Source organism: Cibotium barometz, chromosome 22 (assembly GCF_041138505.1).
Source record: "Cibotium barometz isolate CiBa-2024 chromosome 22, ASM4113850v1, whole genome shotgun sequence".
Lineage (NCBI taxonomy): Eukaryota > Viridiplantae > Streptophyta > Polypodiopsida > Cyatheales > Cibotiaceae > Cibotium > Cibotium barometz.
Genome location: NC_141067.1, coordinates 23,058,332 through 23,078,245, shown reverse-complemented (window position 1 = coordinate 23,078,245; position 19,914 = coordinate 23,058,332). Strand labels below are relative to the sequence as shown.

The 19,914-nt window shown below is 40.9% G+C and overlaps 1 long non-coding RNA gene across 1 annotated transcript in view; it reads left to right on the top strand.

Moving 5' to 3' along the window:
• The first annotated feature begins 7,851 nt into the window (after positions 1–7,851).
• LOC147626429 (uncharacterized) overlaps positions 7,852–19,914 on the top strand; it is a 32,009-nt gene continuing 19,946 nt past the window's right edge. Inside the window, exons 1-2 of the long non-coding RNA XR_015268652.1 lie at positions 7,852–7,971; positions 8,057–8,109. This is a non-coding gene — a long non-coding RNA (uncharacterized LOC147626429). The remainder of the gene's footprint in view (positions 7,972–8,056; positions 8,110–19,914) is intronic.

The following is a 19,914-nucleotide window of genomic DNA, read 5'->3' as shown; positions in this document are numbered from 1 at the left end:
ACCTTGGGGGAGCCTTATGGGTTGGCCCCTTCTCTACATGCAATCCTACATGCTCCTACAGCTGTTGGTAGCTACCATTGGTCTAAGGTCAATTTCCATTGGCATGCATTGGAAGCTACCAGCATGCATAGGTAGCACCCAACATGCATTGGGAGCTCCCGATGCATGCCGGAAGCTATCGGCATATTTAGGTAGCATTTGGCATGCATTAAAAGATACCCACTTGCCTAGGTAGCACTGAGCATGCATTGGGTGCTTCTAGTGCATGCGAGTAGCTCCTGGTGTATGTCGGTAGTTATTGGCATGCATTGGAAGCTACTGGCATACATTCAATGCATGCAAATAGCTACGGACATACTTAGGTAGCACCTGGCATGCATTGTGAGCTCCCGGTGCATGCAGATAGCTACGAGCATATTTAGGTAGCATTCGGCATGCATTTAAAGATACCTACTTGCACCTGACATGCATTGGGTTCTTCTGGTGCATGTTGGTCATTTTTGGCATGCATTGGAAGCTACCAGCATGCATTTGGTACTGTTGGTATGCATTTGGAAGCTATCGACATGCATTGGAAGCTAACGGCATGCATTGGGAGTTCCTGACATGTTAGTAGTTACCGGCATGCATAACCTACCGACATGCTACCCTCGTGGGCCATGAGACTGCTGCTGGCCTTGCAATGAAGCAAGTGCAAGTCTACACTAGATCCAAGATCCTTTACTGTAGAGCTCTTACATAGCCTCGCAAGACTCTAACTGACTGACTGACCCTGGCCACCATTTTATAGGCTCTTGGACAGTCATCGGGCATCCACACATGGGCGCTCGCCCGTCAGTCCATCACCAGCTTGCCAATCTCCCTGCCTAGCTCCAAGTTACCTCAAGCCTCGAAGCTAGTCTTGTGTTCGTGTTTATACACTCTGTTGTTGTGGGGTAGCCTTATGGGCTGGCCCCTTTTGCACATGCAATCCTACATGCACCTGTAGATGTCCGGTACCTGGTATGTAGACCAGATACATAGATCACCTAACATCATTCCAGAGGGAGACTCACAGCAGGCACGGGCATTGCTTCATGTGCACGGTAATACAGACTTGACCGTGGACGCATAGAGTGGACGCATAGAGTGGAAACCTGGCTAGAATGGGCTCACATGGGATCAGTTTCCACTTCAGATCTCATGGTTCCAAGGTTAGTTTCCATCAGCATGCATTGGGAGCTACCGACATGCCTAGGTAGCCTAATACGCTTTGGGTCATAACTATTGCATACAGTGTCCATTTTCAATGTTCTAGTACGCAAAATGACTGGCTCCTCATCCTCTTTGAGAAGATTTATAGAACTCAATATGAAACACTGAGCAAGAACATTCTGTTTACAATTTTAGCCTTAGATTTCTAGTCTCGTGTGGGACTGCTATGCTGTTGCTACTAGCGCCTGCCCTACATCAGCACATCTTCTTTGTTAATAGCATATCTACAACGTTTTCCTTTTGTAGTAGACCTTGAGACATCAGCCCACTCTTTGCTACATATCATCAGCATTTTTATCCTTAGCTTATGGGACAACAACCCTCTTTTCTACACTTAGCACATCTGCATTTTTAGCATCAGCTTATGGGACAACATCCCTCTCTGCTACATAGAGTACAAGACTCTGCCTTGGGGTAGCCGTATGGGCTACCCTACATGCAATCCTACATGCACCTAGAGATGTCAGAAGCTACCATTGGTCCAAGGTCAGTTTCCATCAACATGGATTGGAAACTACCGGCATGCCTAGGTAGCACCCGACATGCATTGAAAGCTCCCAGTGCATGCCGGTTACTATTGGCATAATTAGGAACCATCCAGCATACATTCAAAGATACCCACCTTCCTAGGTAGCACTTGGCATGCATTGGGTTCTCCCAAGGCATGCGGATAGCTACCGGCATACTTAGGTAGCACCCGGCATGGATTCGGTGCTTCTGGTGCATGCCGATAGCTTGCGGTGCATGTCCATAGTTATTCGCATGCATTGGAAGCTACTGGCATGCATTCGGTGCTCTCGATGCATGCCGATAGCTACCGAAACACTTAGGTAACACCTGTTAATTTCTCCTTGATTTGTGCCACCTCCCCTACATCTAGGGCATCTTTTCCTAGAATATTTCCACACCTCTATATTCACTCATACTACCCTTGATTCTCTCATCCACTAGATTCTTCTCACCTTTTCACTGCTACCCACTCAATTATAGACTCTCTTTTACAATCTCTAGCTAAGGGCTTGCTCCTGTACACACCCATTCACTTGCATATTTCAATAGCCCGAACCTAAAACCACAAGCGTAGAGAATATTAACATTACAAAAGCATGCACATAGAATAATGGAAGTGTGGGCCATGCCATATCTTACCTCCTTGTCACACTCGAGACTGAGCTCGAACTCTTCATGCATAACTTGCGCACCTTCTTCATGCACCTTTTTATTCGCTCTTGTATCCATGTCATTGTGACATGGTAGGGGTCACCCAATGTTCTTCGCATATTCTCTTGCCATTCTTTGTCATGCTCTTCGAGCCAATTTTTGCATACATTCTGAATTGTAGATCACAAAAATACTAAAATTCTCTCATTCCGTCTCATGATCAAGATGTACTGAGAGTCCCTTTCCACATAACACCTCTTGTAATAATTTACTTGATTCTTCTGTCATCCAAACATGGGGAGCTTCCTCATCAACAAGCTGCAAGTACTAGCGAGATAGTATATGCACTCATGATGCAACCATCCCTCTGTCGTAGATCCTTCGGGCCTTGCCCTCTGATGCACAAAACGCTTCAAGATGCCCATGAATCTTTCAACCCAAGACACCCATCATGTGCTTACAACTCTAGCAAGCTCCACCTCCTCAACGAGGTGGATAAACACATTCATGGACTTGGATGTCAAAAAAGAACGTAGGCAACTCTTTTTCCATCAAGCACAGGAGCTCTATGCACTCCAACTTTTTTTGTGGAATCTCTCGAGTGTCTATTTTCTTTGACCAGTACCTTGCGGACGACCCCAAATGGTATATGATATCTTGAATTGACTTGGTTAAGCATCCATCAATTACAAGTGGCAAGATATGATGCAAATAGTCCACCTTTGACGTTCATATCCAAACAAATTAACAAATGTCAAGAATAAGGTAAGAGCCATGGCCTACCTTTAGAAGATTATGCTAGTCATGTGTCTTTAATCAAAAAAGATTGTTATCATCCATATTAAACATGTTTCGTAATGATGCACCATAGCATGTAGGTGTATGCATTGATCTTATCCTATCATTGATCGTACTCATCTCGTCCTTTGTCAGTACCCATGGTGCGTGACTATAAGTCATCTTTCCTTTTTTAGGACTTACTATAGGCCCATAAAGATGGTTTATAGTTTTGTTCCTTCAAATCCACCCTCGCAACCTCTGTATCTTTGATACCGAGAAGATGTTTCCAAAGCAAGTGTCCAACATTCTTGAAAATATTGATGGGGTCAAGAATATGTGTGATTTTCAGTTCTTTCTAATATTCCATACTATACCATATTGAGATTTGAGGTGTCATTGATTTTTTCCCTCTATGTTTGTGACAATCCTCATCTTCCTCGTCACTTGTGAGCTAAGCATGTGGATCTATGATAGGTCCAATTGTTCATTTTTTGTACCAATCCATAGGAGGCATTCGTATAGGGACTGCTCCACTCTTAATGCTTCTATTGAAATGTCTTGCCATTTTATTCGAATGTAATATGTCCTTCCAGCAGAAATCTTTTGATGGGATCAAGAATATGTGTGATTTTCAGTTCTTTCTAATATTCCAAACTATACCATTTTGAAGTTTTAGGTCCCTCTATGTTTGTGACAATCCTCATCTTCCTCATCGCGTGAGCTGAGCATTTGGATTTATGATAGGTTCAATTGTCCATTTTTTGTACCAGTCCTTAGGAGGCATTCGTATAGAGCCTGCTCCACTCTCAATCCTTCTATTGAAATGTCTTGCCATTTCATTTGAATGCAATGTGTCCTTTCAGTAGAAATCTTCTATGTCAGAGATATATATTTTTGCCAAGATTCTTGCTATATTTTGATCGTATAGCCAATCCCCGCATGGTGGACATGCCTTGTACCCCTTTGTTGATAGACCTATGAACAATCAAAGTCTTAGTGCAATTGTTATTTCATGTCACTTCAAATCCAAACAAAGTAACTACAATCATGTATGTGAAGAATAACTATAGGCAGGATAGTCAGAATAGTCTATGTTAGAATGCCGCGAACCTCAAAGCCTCATTCTCTTGTAGGCTTGGACATGTCAAGCACTTTTATCCCTTTCCAAAGTTGTTGTAGATCTTTAAAATGAGTGGTGCTAGGTACACACTGATGTCTTTGACTTATCGTTTTCCTACATTGAAGTGTTATATCGAGTCAGAGTTTTTAAGAAGTATAAACATATCGGGTGGATACAATTTTAGACCATGTTGCTTATGCATGTACCTTGCATTAGTAAACTCAATATTAGATGCTCCTTCTTTATGGATATAAATGGTGGTAGGTTGTAATTGATTAGCACCACTGGCCAAGTTGACTACTTAGTTGATCTATGAGAAAATAGATTGATTCCATCGAGACCAACACCAAGTTTTAAGTGACGGGGTTCTGACTAAATTCTGGCCATGTTCTATCAATGTGCTTGAAAGATTCATAGTTAGACGAAATGCATAGGATCCCATCCATGCTCACATTATTTGCCGTCCAATCCATAAGCTCACATTATTTCATATCCGTTTGGTGACTCCAAAGTGGGTTTTAAATGATTTTGTGCTAAAAATATGCCTAGATTTTCGTGTCAAGACATTGCAGGTCCTAAACAAAGGTCAAGAACAAAGATTTAGCCTCGAGCAAAGAGATACAAAGTCAAAGAGAAGGACTCAATGTTCAAGATGAGCTATTGAGCATCCTCATCGGATCGCCGAGGCGCAAATGGTGCACCATGAAAAAGGACTATTTTCCTAGTGTATGAAGAGAGGTTCCGGAACACGCTTTTTCCAAAAAGGGCGACATCGCCAAAAATATTGCACGTGGATCAAGAAAGCTCTAAGAGGGCTAATTTTGGCTTTTGGATGTGAACAAGATGAATACACAGAAAATCAAAGAGGAGATTGAGAGTGAGATTGAGAGTACGAGTGCGAGTGTGAGTGTGAGATTTTCATGAGAGTGAGAGTGCGAGTGACATAGCTCGCGGGTGGTTCGAACTCTTTCCTTCAAGAGTACGTTATACCAGATTATTGTAAGATTTCTTGATATATACAAAATTGTTGTCTTTCTGCCTCAAATAAGATTGTGCAAAATTCTATTTTTCTTGAAGTGTATTGTGATTATTGAGTGAGAGCGTCACATCTTTTAACATCTTCTCACACCCAAATGCCACCTTCCACTTTCATACATTTATCTTCTTTATTTTTGCTTGCCTTCCTTCTTATTCTCTTTGTATGCTTTTGGGATTCTTTCTCTCCTTCTTAATTGTCTCTTTGTATGCTTTCTTCATGTCATCTTTCTTCTTTATTCTTCTTCTTTATTTATCTTCTTCCTTCCTTCCCAGGTTTTATTTATCTTCGTCCTTCCTTCCCAGGTTTCTGAATTCTCTCCTTGTAAGCTTTCTTTATGTCTTCTTTCTTCCTTGCTTATCTTCTTCCTTTCTTTCCCTTTCATCCTTCTCAATTCTTTACTTACAAACTACTAATCCTACACTTTGGGATTCCTAATCATTTGATGTTAAACACTAGCAATCTCTCCACCTTGTCTCTAGACTCCCTAGCAGGATAACCAATTATGGATGGATGGGTAGTTTCTCTTATTGATTGGACTCAACTTGTTACTATCCCTCGAGAAATCGAGTTTCACGCTAAGCATTGGTTGAGTGAATGGGGTTTCAATCAATACTAACCACTAAGAGACTTGTCGTTTGCATTATAACCATTTTTTACCCATTCATAATAACCACATTAGTAAACACCACAACATAGTTTGTGAGGATGACAAGTATTCATAATAGTATATTGTATTGTATTCCATCCACGATAGTTGTACATGTGTAGTGTACATTCATAGTCTCTGGGATTCATTCACATAATTACAAACTTCAGACTTTTAGTAGTGGTGACAGTGACTCCTAACCAAATCAACTCACAATCATTATAATAAATGACTTGTAATTGTAACAAATGTCTTGTAATGTTGAGATTTTGTCCCTTTAATAACTTTTTAGGGTCACAAGCTATGCCTTTGAGTTGTAATTTAGGTCTTTAGTTACGATATTCCCATCAGCTTAAATCTAATTTATCCTCCCTTGCTTCTTTCATCATAAAGTATTCACAAAGCTTGGCAAGTCAAGATGGATTATTGATTTTTTAGGGCTGCTAGAAATTACAAATGTTGTAATATGGGTCTTTAGTTATGACGAAATGGCCATCATCTTAAATCTAACTTATCCTCCCTCACTTCCCAATTAGCTGCTTTCTTTGTTAAGGCTTCACAAATCTTGGCAAGTTAAGATGGATTATTATAAGTATTTAAAGGGGGCCACATATAAAATACATGTAGTTTAATCTCTCTCTCTCTCTCTCTCTAAAAAAACATTTAACTTTGCATAATAAAGGAAAATACCATATCACGCCTATCTCAAGAGCACCAAAAAAGTGACTATATGTTATAAACAAAAGTTAATCCTTGAATGGTTGTAATTTTATCATATGCATTGTATGGCTAATGGTTTAATCTCGGGGGGTGCACCTCAAAAAATGTAAGTCTACCACGTGCGATCATTAGGTGGGGTTTTTTTAATCCAAAATATTGGGTAAATTTACAGAAATACAATTACAAGAGGGGTATTTTAATTGTACTTTGGAAAAAAAACCCGTAAGTCTATAAAGAAAAAGGGGTAGTTTTATCAGCTCAAAATTCACAGATAAGGGGTTTTTTAAATACCCCTTGAACGCACGTCATAGGAGGGGCTTCCATATAGTGCACCCCCCGAGGGTTTAATCATCTGAATGATGTGTGCAATCTTTTCTTCTTTTATTTGTTGCATCCTCACGTAGTTAAAATTTCATGTTTACCCTAATATGGATTCACAACTACCCATGGACAAAAACTCTAGTTAAGATGTTTGAGAGAACTCCTATTACAATTGTAGGTGGCTGTTACTCTCTTTACATGGAGTAGGCAAACATACAAGTTTATAAATATGCCGTTCCACCTATATTCAGCGGCCAAAGTGGTTGAGCCTTGGGGTTGGAATTGATGAAAGTTCGGAACCTTCTTGACATTAGGCATCAGCCATGGACTCAACTCATTAGGAGAACTAATACGCATGTCCCTTGAAGACATTTATTAGCGTGATGTTTTCAAAAAGCGTTTTCAAATAAAAAAAGATACCGTAGGTCGTTTGTATTATACGGCACTTGATTTGGAAAATTCGTGTCGTGGTTGCTATTTCCTATTTTAGGTCGTCTCAAGCCCTAGGATCATTGGTGTGACATCTGCTCGTTGTCCCACCATACGCACACAAATAGAGGTTCACACACACACACACACACACACACGGGGCCAACATTTGCGACTTCGGGCTTGCGACTAGGCCTGAAAGGTGGACGTGCACTTCGCTTGTTCGTGTACAATTTGAAGTACAATGAGAATCACTTTTAGTAGCCAAGAGGGCGTGTGAATCCTCCCTCCCTTAATGCGTTTGTGATCTGATGAGTCACTAGACGGCGGTTGGAGAACAACGGCATGTCCCGAGAGTCGTCAACGATCGCTAATTATAACTAACTCAACATAATCGGAGGTGCTGCTGCGGTGAGCGTTTTCTGCTCATCTAAGGGTCACATAATCATCGACCGTGTCTAGAGCCTTGATTGATCCGACGATTAGGGCTATAAGCGACAGGTCTTTATTAGGGCTATAAGCGACAGGTCTTTATTAGGGTTTGGCCTTACGTTTGCTGTGTTCTGACCCGATCTTTCTTGTGCAGGGTCGACGATGATGAAGAGCAGCTAGGTTATCATTGCCGAGTTTCATAAAGAGGTATGTCAGCAGTTGTCTCATTCATTATTCCTGTTCCGGTGTTATGTGCAACACCACCATTAACTGTCTCATTCATTCAATTGCCCAAAGAGTCGTCAAAAACAATCAGAAGTTTGAGTTTTTAGTCCTCTCTGTGCTCTTGAAGTAGAAAACATCCTTATTCTTCAAGCTAATCATAAGATGCTTCTCTTCTTCACCTAAAACATTATTATAGAGTCTTTTTGTGCTGTAAACTCTACTTCCAAGCTGCCTACCAAGGTCCCAAATTCCATGATGCTTATTGGACATTGAAGAGAAGGGACGTGACTTTGTGTGATGGGCATGCTTCTGCATTCTGTTTTCAAAACTATTGGTGTGGTAAGAATTACTACACCATGGTTGAGGGAAGTTGTCGTGCTCTTGATGAGCTGAGATAGAGGACCTTGTACTGCTCATTTCTTCTCTGATTTCCATGCCAAACAGCACCATGAAGAAAATCGGGGCCTACGACATCTATGGGGTGAAGAAAATTGGGGGCTACGACCGGAAGCAGTGTCACCACCTCCTTGAGTGAACTGAGGTCAAAGGAGAGGCAAAGGTGATGTAGCGGGCAGATGAAGGTGGTGGGGTTGTGGGTGGAGAAGTTGGGTCCAATGCTTCGGCGAGGAGGGAATTGCCAATGCTCACCAGGCTGCCGGGCGGGGGGGTTGCTGGGAAACCCACCCCTTCCAAAGTTGAGTCTGGTGGAGCGGCGAGGGAGAGTGGGGCTCCTAAGACGTCACCTCCCTGGGCACGTAGAGTAGCCTAATTCAATGACCTAGTAATCAATGCAAGTAACATCTCAGGGAATCCCCACTGCCTTGCGACCCTAGCGAAAGCCATAGGGGGGAAATCCCAAAACCTTGACCCAAATAAACAATAGAAGACTAGGGCCATAGTAGTCTTTAGATTTTTTATTTTTCTCTGAGTTATGAAAGTCTCATTCATACATCTGTTGGAACGTCGTGGCTTGGACGTCTACATAGAGTCCCAAGCAATGGGATCATCTATAAATAATAGAAGACTAGGGCCATTCTCACCCTTCCACCAATTTTCGTGGCTTGGAAGGGATTAGAGTGGTGGAGGTTAAGCGCGTAGTGGTGTGAACAATACTTGTTGCCAGTTCCTCTCAACGGAGCTGAACGAAGGCCAAATGCGTGTATGAGTAGATGGACAAGCTTGCTGACATGCTGAGTGTAATCACGGGCCAAAAAGAAGATTGCGTGGGTAGATCCTAAAGGTACCAACCGTGACATAATTCACAGTGTGAGAAGCCTTTGAGCTCCGTATTATCAAAGCCTCTCTGGGTACCCTACATCCTAGCTGCCAAGGGAGGGTGTTGGAAGGTCGTGGCCTAGTCGCCTACATCCCAAATGCATAGAGTCCCAAAGAAATGGGATCATCTATAAGTAATAGTAGACTAGGGCTATTCTCATCCCTCCACCAATCTTCGTGGCTTGGAAGGGATTAGAGTGGTGGAGGTTAAGCGTGTAGTAGTGTGAACACTACCCAAATGGGTGACCTCCAGGGAAGTGGCCACCAATTTCCAATAACATCTATGCTTCATTACCCAAGTGTTTCGGTCACATGGCTTTCTCAAGACTTTGTATTTAGAATAAAGCTTCTTTTGACCGGTCAATTAGACGAAACTAAAATATGCAAAAGAGACACTTATTCCCATATATCACTCCATTTTAGCTTTTCACTCTCCTTGTTGTTGAGAGGTTGTAACTCAACATGTGTCATGAATTGAGTCTGTTACCTCACAGCTTGCTAGGTTTGCATTATTTTTCCACCCCACTATCCTCCATACTTGGATATTATAAGCATCCCAATAGCTATGACTTGTTGTTGCTATTCTAGACAAATGAGCAAAAAAGTGCTCATGTCAGAGTTAAATTATACTGAGCTGCAGCTTTTGAGGAGCTTCGCTATGTGCTTATTGTCCCTTTGCATTGTATGCATGATATTTGTGATGCATCTTTTAAGGAGCTTAGGTATATGTTTATTGTAGCTCTTTACATTGTATGCATGATATTTTTGATGTTTGAATCTACTAAAATGCTAATGAGTTACCATGTAGTCTTTTAACGCTCTCTTGTTTGTGAGTGTAGAGGATGTCACTGACTGCGGCGGCTTTGCATTGGTGGCAATTTTATGTCTAAAGAGTGTGTATGTGAAGTCACTCACAAGGTACCCACCATCACTTATTTGGACATCCAACTAGCAATATTTCTTCTCAAATTTAGCCATGGAAGTGTTTGGCAGCATTGAAAGTTGCATACTCACATGAGCGTACCTTTGAGCAATAATGAAGGCTGCCTAGCCATTTCCCAACACACGCCACAAATGGAGTATCTCTTAAGTGAGAGAAGTTAGTGTCTTTTGTACCGGAAAATGATATGGTTACTGTCTTTTTTGTTGATTATTAGATCTATAGTCATTCCAATTTCACTATTTTTAGGACATCTTGAAGTGTCCCTGCCATTTTCCTTGGAGGCTTTTATAAAATCCCTTCCATTTTCATTATAATAATCTCATATTAGGCTTTGGATGAGTGAAGTATAAAGGTATAAAGTTGTTAAAGCTTTACTACTGAAATTTGAACATAGAGTATGATCTCATGTGGTGAATTTCAATGTGCATCAAATGATGTGCAAAGTGTTTCTCTTCTTAAGACCTTATCTATGGGAGGTAAAGTAGACAAACTGTCCCATAGGTCCTATAGGTCATTGCTTGACAAACTGTTAAGAACTTAGCTATGGCAGGTAAAGTAGACAAATTGTGCCATAGGTCCCATAGGTCATTGCTTGAACAAATTGTGCTATAGGTCACTACTTGAATTCATGCCTATCCCATAAAGAATCAGTAGTAGGAGCACCTAGCAATAGCAAGTGACCAATGGGCATGATGATCTTAAGTATAGTGTGTCCATGGTGAATATTAGAAAATCATGCACCCATGGTGCCAAAATGTGCCCCATTTTTCTTTAAATAGTGAGCACATTGAACATTCGTCTTCTGGGCACCTTTCAAGTAAGATGCCTTAGTAAGTGTCCCTTTCTGCAAGCCACCGATTGTCTTGCAAAATGCTTTTGAGGTTCTAGAAATAGGTGATAGAAACTTAGTTCTATGATTTCTCTCCTTTCTAGGTCTACATACTTTAAAGATGACTACTTAGCAGCAAAAGCAAAAAGTTGTACACCTATAGATAGAAAACATCATAATTAGGCCTAATAACAAATCCATCTCTCATGCACTACTCAAGTGATATCATACATTTATAATTGATGCCTACATGCAAGGAAGCAACATCAAGGTCACATGTCTAGTATATTGTAGCTAGCATTCATCCTTAAACGTGAGGTTATCCTCAAACGTGAGGTTATAGGTGACATTCATTGTATACGGAATGCTTTATTCTTTAGAGTATATACTTTTTAATCTTATTCTCTCTTTCAGTGAGATTCTATGTACGTCTTGCCCTCTCCAAGAAATAGTTTTATAAGTATTTCTTGTGCATGTGATTTTTTGTCTTTCCTTACTCTTCTCTACTTTCACGTCACCACTTGAACTTTAGAAAAATATTCATTACTCATCTCTACTTGCATGTCACCACTTAAACTTTAGAAAAATATTCATTACATTTAACAACTTTGTTTTCTAGCCATTCTTTATAGTGATAGAATGTGCAGCGGAAGAAGGGAAAGTGGAAACACAGCAGAGAGAGTGAGAGAGAGAGATGGAGAGGAAACACAGGTGAGAACCTGCTCTCAATATCATCATCAAAAGGAATACATGTCCTGACGAGCAAGAGGGGAGAACCTCGTATGTGAGGGATTGCAGCTAGACAAGCTAGGCAAGCAATGAAATATGAGGAAGGCATGTCGGCTCTACATTGTTGAGACATCGAGCTCATCTAGTGAGGTAGTGGACACTGATGACCCTGGGGGATAGGCCCTACACTTACACAACTGGCATGGTTGGTGAGATCATGGGTGATATGCGGCCAGTGGGATGACAGGCTGCAGCCATTCTTTAGACTGGCATAGTTATAGCGCCAGCTCATTTAGCTGGGTTCACACTATAGAGAACCCTAGTATGTATTTGGCTGAGTACCTTTTCATATTGTGTGTACTCTTATCTTTCTATATGGTGTGTTAAGTGTTGTGTGAAGAAGAAGAAGATTTTCAGCCTCTCACCTTGTGTGTTCTCTTTTAGGGTTTTGTGAGTGTCTGTGTGCTTGCAAGAGCTCAAGCTCTCTTCTCCCCTGCATCTTTTCATGGTATCAGAGCCTCGTTCATGCTAAGGGCTGAGCTACAAGCAATAGAAGCATAGAAAATGGTACGAGGGTAAGAGCTTCATCTACTCTCCCCTATTTGTGTTGGCGACTACACCCTTGTCGGGAGCTCTACGGGATGCATCGGCAAAAACGATCTCTGATTGAGGAGCTTTCTTCGCGGGAGTAAAGCTATAGGGCAACTATATCATTTTAACGGACAAAATTTTTTGGGCCAAAAACGTGTTTCGGGCGTGTTAGGACCTCTATTTTTCGAAAAGCAGGCAAGTTCGAGCAGTGCGGGTAAGTCATCGATTCTATGTAGAACTCTGTTTTAAGAACTGCAGGAAGACAGATTGGTTGTGCAGACATTGTGTGTGCTACAAGGAGGTCAAACAATTACCATTGGGTGTATGTATGCACATTGAGGTCATTGGTTGTGACATTTGAGTATAGTACAGTACCGCTGTAGAAAATACAGCGTGCAGGACAAACCACAGTGCTGTTTTTGGTAAATTTGTGTGTCTAGCAAGATGTCAAATGATGGCATAAACCAGATTGTTGCTGAGAAGCTTGACAAGAACAACTTCCATGCTTGGAGGTTCAGGTTGACAAATTTCCTGATGGAAAAGTGTTACTCTGGGACTACATAGAAGGTGAGCATGAAGAGACACCGGAGCTACCAGAGATCAATCCAACTACTACAGATGTGAAAGAGTTCAAGGATTGGAGCCAAGGAGCCAGAAAAGTTATGTATTTGCTCTCTATCCAGTATAGTACGACACCATGATCGGGCACGTACACGATGCCAAGTCCCCCAAGGAGGCGTGGGACACCTTGGTAAAACTCTATGAAACGAATACCAAGGCACGAAAGATACAGTTGAAGAATGAACTTCACACTGTGGAGAAAAGGAGTACGTCTGTGAATGACTATGCATTGAAGATCAAGGGTATTGTGGAATCCCCTGCATCTATTGGCATTTCAATAGATGATGATGATAAGGTGGAAGTCTATTTACGTTGTCTCAGGCCACAATACAAGGCGTTTAAGACGTCTATTCAGACTCGGGAAAACATTCCTAATTTCACAGATTTGGTGTCTATGTTGATTATAGAAGAGAAGAGCTTGGGTGAAGACCAACAGTCTTCATAATACAGAAACAGTTCAGAGCAACAGGCCTTCTCAAGTTCAGGAAGAGGACGAGGTAGACGAGGCCGTGGACACGGCCAAGGAGGTGGCCGAACAGGTAATTAGAGTTATGGCCTAGCCACAGCAACAACAATAGTCCCAGAAATCATAACAACAACAACACGCAGGTGGAAGAGGCCAATTCAGAGGTAGGGGGAGTCAAAGAGGTCATGGAAATTGGCAAAGGCAGTATAATGATACACGTGGATGCTTTTATTGTTGTAAGCCTGGACATGTGCAGGCAGATTGTTATAAGAAGCAGGCTGACATGCAAAATGGGAAATTGCAACAAAACAGCTATGCATCCTCAAGCAAAAACAATGAGGATAATGAAAGGTTGTTTGTTATGCAGCAGATCATGGGTGATATGCAGCCAGTGGGATGATAGGCTGTGTAGTTATAGCGCCAGCTCATTTAGTTGGGTTCACACTATAGAGAACCCTAGTATGTATTTGGTTGAGTACCTTTTCATATTGTGTGTACTCTTATCTTTGTATATGGTGTGTTGAGTGTTGTGTGAGAAGAAGAAGAAGATTTTAAGCCTCTCACCTTGTGTGTTCTCTTTTAGGGTTTTGTGAGTGTGTGTGTGCTTGCAAGAGCTCAAGCTCTCTTCTCCCCTACATCTTTTCATACATGAAGGCAGTATACATCGATGCCGACCTTTTCAGAGGACGCTTTTTACAGCATTTGTCTAATCTTGGTACGGAGTTGGAGCATATTGACTCTATTTCTTTTGAGGGTTCTAGTGAGGAGTAGTTTGCTTCTCCCAAGATTGGTTATATACAAGATCTGATCTTGGTTGCTTATGAGGTTTCTCTTACCTTCTCTAGTCTCTGGTGGATACACGACATTGGACTTCAGGGAGTGTTCTTACACTAGGGTTTAGAACCATTATTTGGAGCAACATGTCACAACCTACTTGGTTGTTTTCTTCCAGAGGAGCGGTGTACTTGGTAGCTTGTTCTATTTCTTTTGTAGCTGAGTTGCTGAGGAGATTGCTTGTGGAGCTTTCTTGGTACCTGTTTCTGCAGTCTTTCATCTTTGATCCAGGACAGCGTCTCTAGCTTCTTGGAGTTTGCTCAACATCCGCCGGTGTGCTGAGAGGGGGTGTTAGACATCCTCCCCTACTTGTTGGCTTCCTTTTCATATCCTATTTTAGCCTCTAGGGCTGACCATGTTAGTCAGAGGGGTTGGTCACCCCTCACATATATTTTACCCATATTTATTTCCCATTTATAGTCCAGGGTATTTTTTCCCAGTCGTGGAGGTACTTTTGCTCCAGACTCTGTAGAAAAGATGGGGTCCATCTGCTCTCAAACTCTATACTATGAGTTGCCCAATGCTGTACATAAGTACATGCCATTGAGGTGGGCATCCCAAGATGAAAGGACTCCACATCCCCCTCTGAAAAAAGATGTCGTTGGAGTGATATAAGCCCAACCTGATTCTGACCCAAATCTAAAAGACTATGGAAGTACCATTGTGCCCCACGCACGGTTACCAGCCAACAGATCCAAAGCATCCCACCAGGTCCAAAAAACCATCCTCCAAAACAACAAGCCTGCAGAACTGGTAGGGGGAGGGGCATCCTTAGAAGCATCACAAAGAGAGGCAGAGGTAGACTCCTCACAATGAGCAAGGGAATCAGGAATATAAACTGCAGTGGTAACAAAGTCCTCAAAAGCATCACATATAGCAGAAGACTGTTCGAGAAATAGAGCCAAATCCCAAGAATCAGCAACAACAAATAAAGGATCCATGTGAAAGGATCACACCGCAAGGGCAAAAACACCCTTTTTTTTCCTGCAAATACTACAGAGAACACAAGCCTAGACAAAATAAACTCCGCTTAGGATCTCTAAAAAGATCACTGCTCTCCTCCAAAATCTGTAAACTCCTGTCACACAAGAAAGTCTCCACAGATACAAAACAGCTCCCAAAACTGATCCTCAAGTGAATTAGCTGGAGAAAGGCCCCCTCTAAGTGTAGAAAACTCTTGTGAGAAGCAAAACGCAGCCAAAACACTGCTATCCAGTAAAAAATAGCACTCCACCACAACACAAGGCAATGAACATGTAGAAACCGGGAAACCGTGTAGGCCAGGAACAAAACATAGGTATAGATGCTCCAAAATTAGGAAAATGCTGACTAAAATCTTAAATTCAGAATCCTCCTCAAGTACCAAACTTCCTCCAAAGCCACAATCCAAACAAGAAACCCCCTCTGCAAGTGATCTGTGTACTGGAGAAGAAAACGTAGCCAAACAAGGGCTACAAACCTGAAAATTCAGGTCAACCAGTGTCCACACCTCCTATGAGGAAAAACACTGAAGAGAAGGTACCTTCGGGTCCAACAGATGAAGCCCAAGTGAAGGTAGAGCTACCAGCAGCAGCAAGATCGGTTCAGAAAAACGCAGCAACCATGGTTGCGAATCTGAAAATGCAGAGGTATAAGGGGCTATAGAATAGGCTGAATATTGAAACGCTGGAGCCTCAGTCAAGAACAGCTGCGGAGAACAATCAAGGGGGAAGGGATGGCACAGCATAACCAGAAGGGACAGACAAAAGGGAGGCTAGAGAGCTCCAAGATCAGGGCTAGGGAAAGCAAGCCCAAACAGGCCAAAAACGTAGCCTGTTTGGGACAACTATGTTGCTGTCGAGACCTAAAAAAATGTCTGACAACCCTGAAAGAAGGTACCGCGAAGAAGGGTAGGTATGCTGTCCAGAAAAACACGCCCCTGTTAGGCTGCCTAGAGGTTGCCAATTGACGCCCTGATGAGGAGGTACAGCCCACTAAAAGAGGGATGAATCAGCCCTGAAAAGCTTCAAAGCAAAAAACGCAAATCTGTCCATAGGTAGAAAAACGCAGATTTGAAGAGGTAGAGGAGGGAGCATCCAACGCTCACAATCACCGGTGCTCTGATACCATGATAGAATGTGCAGCGGAAGAAGGGAAAGTGGAAACACAGTAGAGAGAGTGAGAGAGAGATGGAGAGGAAACACAGGTGAGAACTTGCTCTCAATATCATCATCAAAAGGAATACATGTCCTGAGAAAGAGGGGAGAACCTCATATGTGAGGGACTGCAGCTAGACAAGCTAGGCAAGCAATGAAATATGAGGGAGGCATGCCGGCTATATATACACCTATATCAAGGCAACCAACTGGAGCAAAAGTACCTCCACAACTGGGAAAAAATACCCAGGACCATAAATGGGGAATAAATATGGGTAAAATATATGTGAGGGGTGACCAACCCCTCTGACTAACATGGGCAGCCCTAGAGGCTAAAATATATGTGAGGGGTGACCAGCCCCTCTGACTAACATGGGCAGCCCTAGAGGCTAAAATAGGACACAAAATAGAAAGCCAGTAAGTAGGGGATGATCTCTAACAAATAGTTGTTTGTCAGATTATTCTCATTCTTAATTAACGTTATATATTTGTGAAGAAAACCCGTCGTTTGCACCCTACCTTTATCTTAGTCTTCTTTTCTTATATCATTATGTGTTTCACTAAAGCAATGGACACTTTTCTACTTCAACCATTGATTTTCAAGAGAATATGTCTCCTCTTTTGGCAAATCGACTTCTATAGAGTAGTTGTGACATATGACTTGCAAGTAGCATGGTAGTAGAAATTTGTCAATATGTAGAAAAGCCTAAACCAACAAAGAAAGGCTACAAGAGTTTAAAGTTAGAATGTCTTAGAGGGGGGATATTAATGGCTAAATTACAAGGATATGAATACTAGAACAAGCCCCACAATTCTTTTCATGAAAGTCGCTAACTCTTCAAGAGCCACGAAACCCCCCACACAAGAGTTGCCTATAGAAGCATATGCTCAAAATAGCACGGGAGGCATTTATGATAACTTCTTGGTATCCATCCAGGCTACAAGATTTTAAAGTTAGAATGGCCTAGAAGGGGGAGATTAATGGCTAAATTACAAGGAAATGAATACTAGAACAAGCCCCACAATTATTTTCATGAAAGTCACTAACTCTTTAAGAGCCACGAAACTCCCCACATAAGAGTTGCCTATAGAAGAATATGAAATAGCATGGGAGGAATTTATGATACCTTTCTTGGTATCCATCCATCTTATACATCCTACGTATTTGTAATTTTATAGAAACACTCATCGAGATGTTCCCTTTATCCCCACAAGCATGTGGATCTGAGGCATTTGAGCTTTATACTTTATCATCTCGGGCTCTCCTCTTGTGGAGTCTATTTGAAGATTCATTTTTTTACGTAATTTAGATGGATGATATCAAAACATTTAAGTAGCTCACACCATTGAATGATCAACATAGTTTAAAAAGACAACACAAGTTTTTTGAGATCCACAATAGAACAAGTAGGTTACAACATAACTAGCTTCTTTGAGAAAGACGTTATTCATGCTTCACAAGATTTTTAGGATTTCTTGGAAACTCTAGTTGAGACATGAAAAGGATTTTAAGTATATTAGTGCATAGTAGTAGCTTCAAAAGGGCAAGAAGTCAAGACAAGGAAGGGAAATCCAAGGCTTAACGCTCATGCCAAGAGGTTTAGACCAAAGAGTCATAGAAGCATACTGGCACGGGTAAGATATTAAGGGAAAGGGTATTAGGAGATCCTTGCTTCATCATCACTCTCTCAAGGAGGCTCATGCCAAGAGGTTTGGACCAAAGAGTCATAGAAGCATACTGGCACGGGTGAGGAGAAAACATATCATGAGTGAGAGTGCCTAAGGCATGTCTTCAGATTACAACTTTAGTAGCAAAATTTTCCCACACTCCGATCCCATTGGGTATTGTAATTCCCATTATTAACTACATCAAATTGAACTTTGGTTGCTTTTATTTACACACATGAGGTAAAAGATAATAGCTTGAAACAAAATTACAAAAGATATTTGAGAATAGTGGGGCATTTTATTTCCCTACTAGCATGTTGTCTCATAAATTAATTCATTTCCCCACTAGCACATTGTCTTGTAAATTAATTCATGACAAGTTTTAGAAAAGGCATAATTAAAATAATCCAATTATTTAAGCTACACTATAATCAATATTGAGACACACTCGGCTTTTTAGTGTGATGTAGTAGGGACTCCGATATATACAACATGTTTGTAATATCTCGTAACTTAATCAATGCCATGTTTTAGAAAAGACATAATAAAGATAATCCAATTATTTAAGCTACACCATACATCAACATTGAGACACAATGAGCATTTTAGGGTGATGTGGTAGAGGGGCTCCAATATATACAACATGTTTGTAATGGCTCTAGACATTCATCAAGAGACCATACTATCATTATGCTAAGTATTTAGATGAACAATTGTTACCTAGGGGGGATAGCACCTCACCTACATCCATCCAATAGAAAAGTCTTTATTATAGCTAGATTTTTTTTTGGGTATGTAGATTGTATAAACACTACTCAATTGCCACCCATATCGAGGTAATTATTTGTTCAATTTTTTATTTCTGTATGAAGGTTCCTTCGAAAAGGTTTTGAGGTTTAAGAGAAAACATATCCTAGCAATAAAATTTGAGTCTCATGTTTTTGGAAGCCATCTCATAGGTGTGTTCTAGTGTTGTTGTGATTACAAAAGAATAATGTTAAGTTATCAATCCTAATAACTCTCTAAAAAAACGTGTAAATTAACATTATACTTGATAATAAAGTATACCAATCAAGATATATTTTTGTAGGTGGGAGCAGTAATATTTGCTAGCATAACATTAGTTTTTGCAAAAGATAGTATCTGGGTTACATTTAAAATTGCCTAGAGATAGTTGTATACTTAAACCCCTTAGTCCATAATATTGTATTACAAAAGTAGAAAGAGTTTTCTCCTCTATTGGGGTAGAATTCCCATTTCAAATTCTTACAATACCCAATATAGTATCTACTTGATTTGTGGGTATGCTTAGTAATTGGATTCCATAGCACTTGCAATACCAAATCCACTACACTTGTATTTTTCTAAGAAAATCCATCTAAAATATTGTATTTTTCTAAGAAAATCCATCTAAAAAATATTTTAGTAGAGATTATTAGTAAGATAATGCACCCTTGTAGGTATAGGAAATTTATAAGCCGATAAGCTAGTAAACCAGTAAGTCCTTAATTTTGCAAGTGTTAAGCCTACAAGTCATTTTATGCTTGAAATAATAGCAGCTATAGGTAAGAGAGCAAGTATTTGTATCACAAATAGTCATGCATCTGAAGTGGCATAATATTTATAGGGGTGGGAATGGTGAGTTATTTTTCTTTTTTCTAATGGTGTATAAATTATACATGCAAAGCAACCTTAG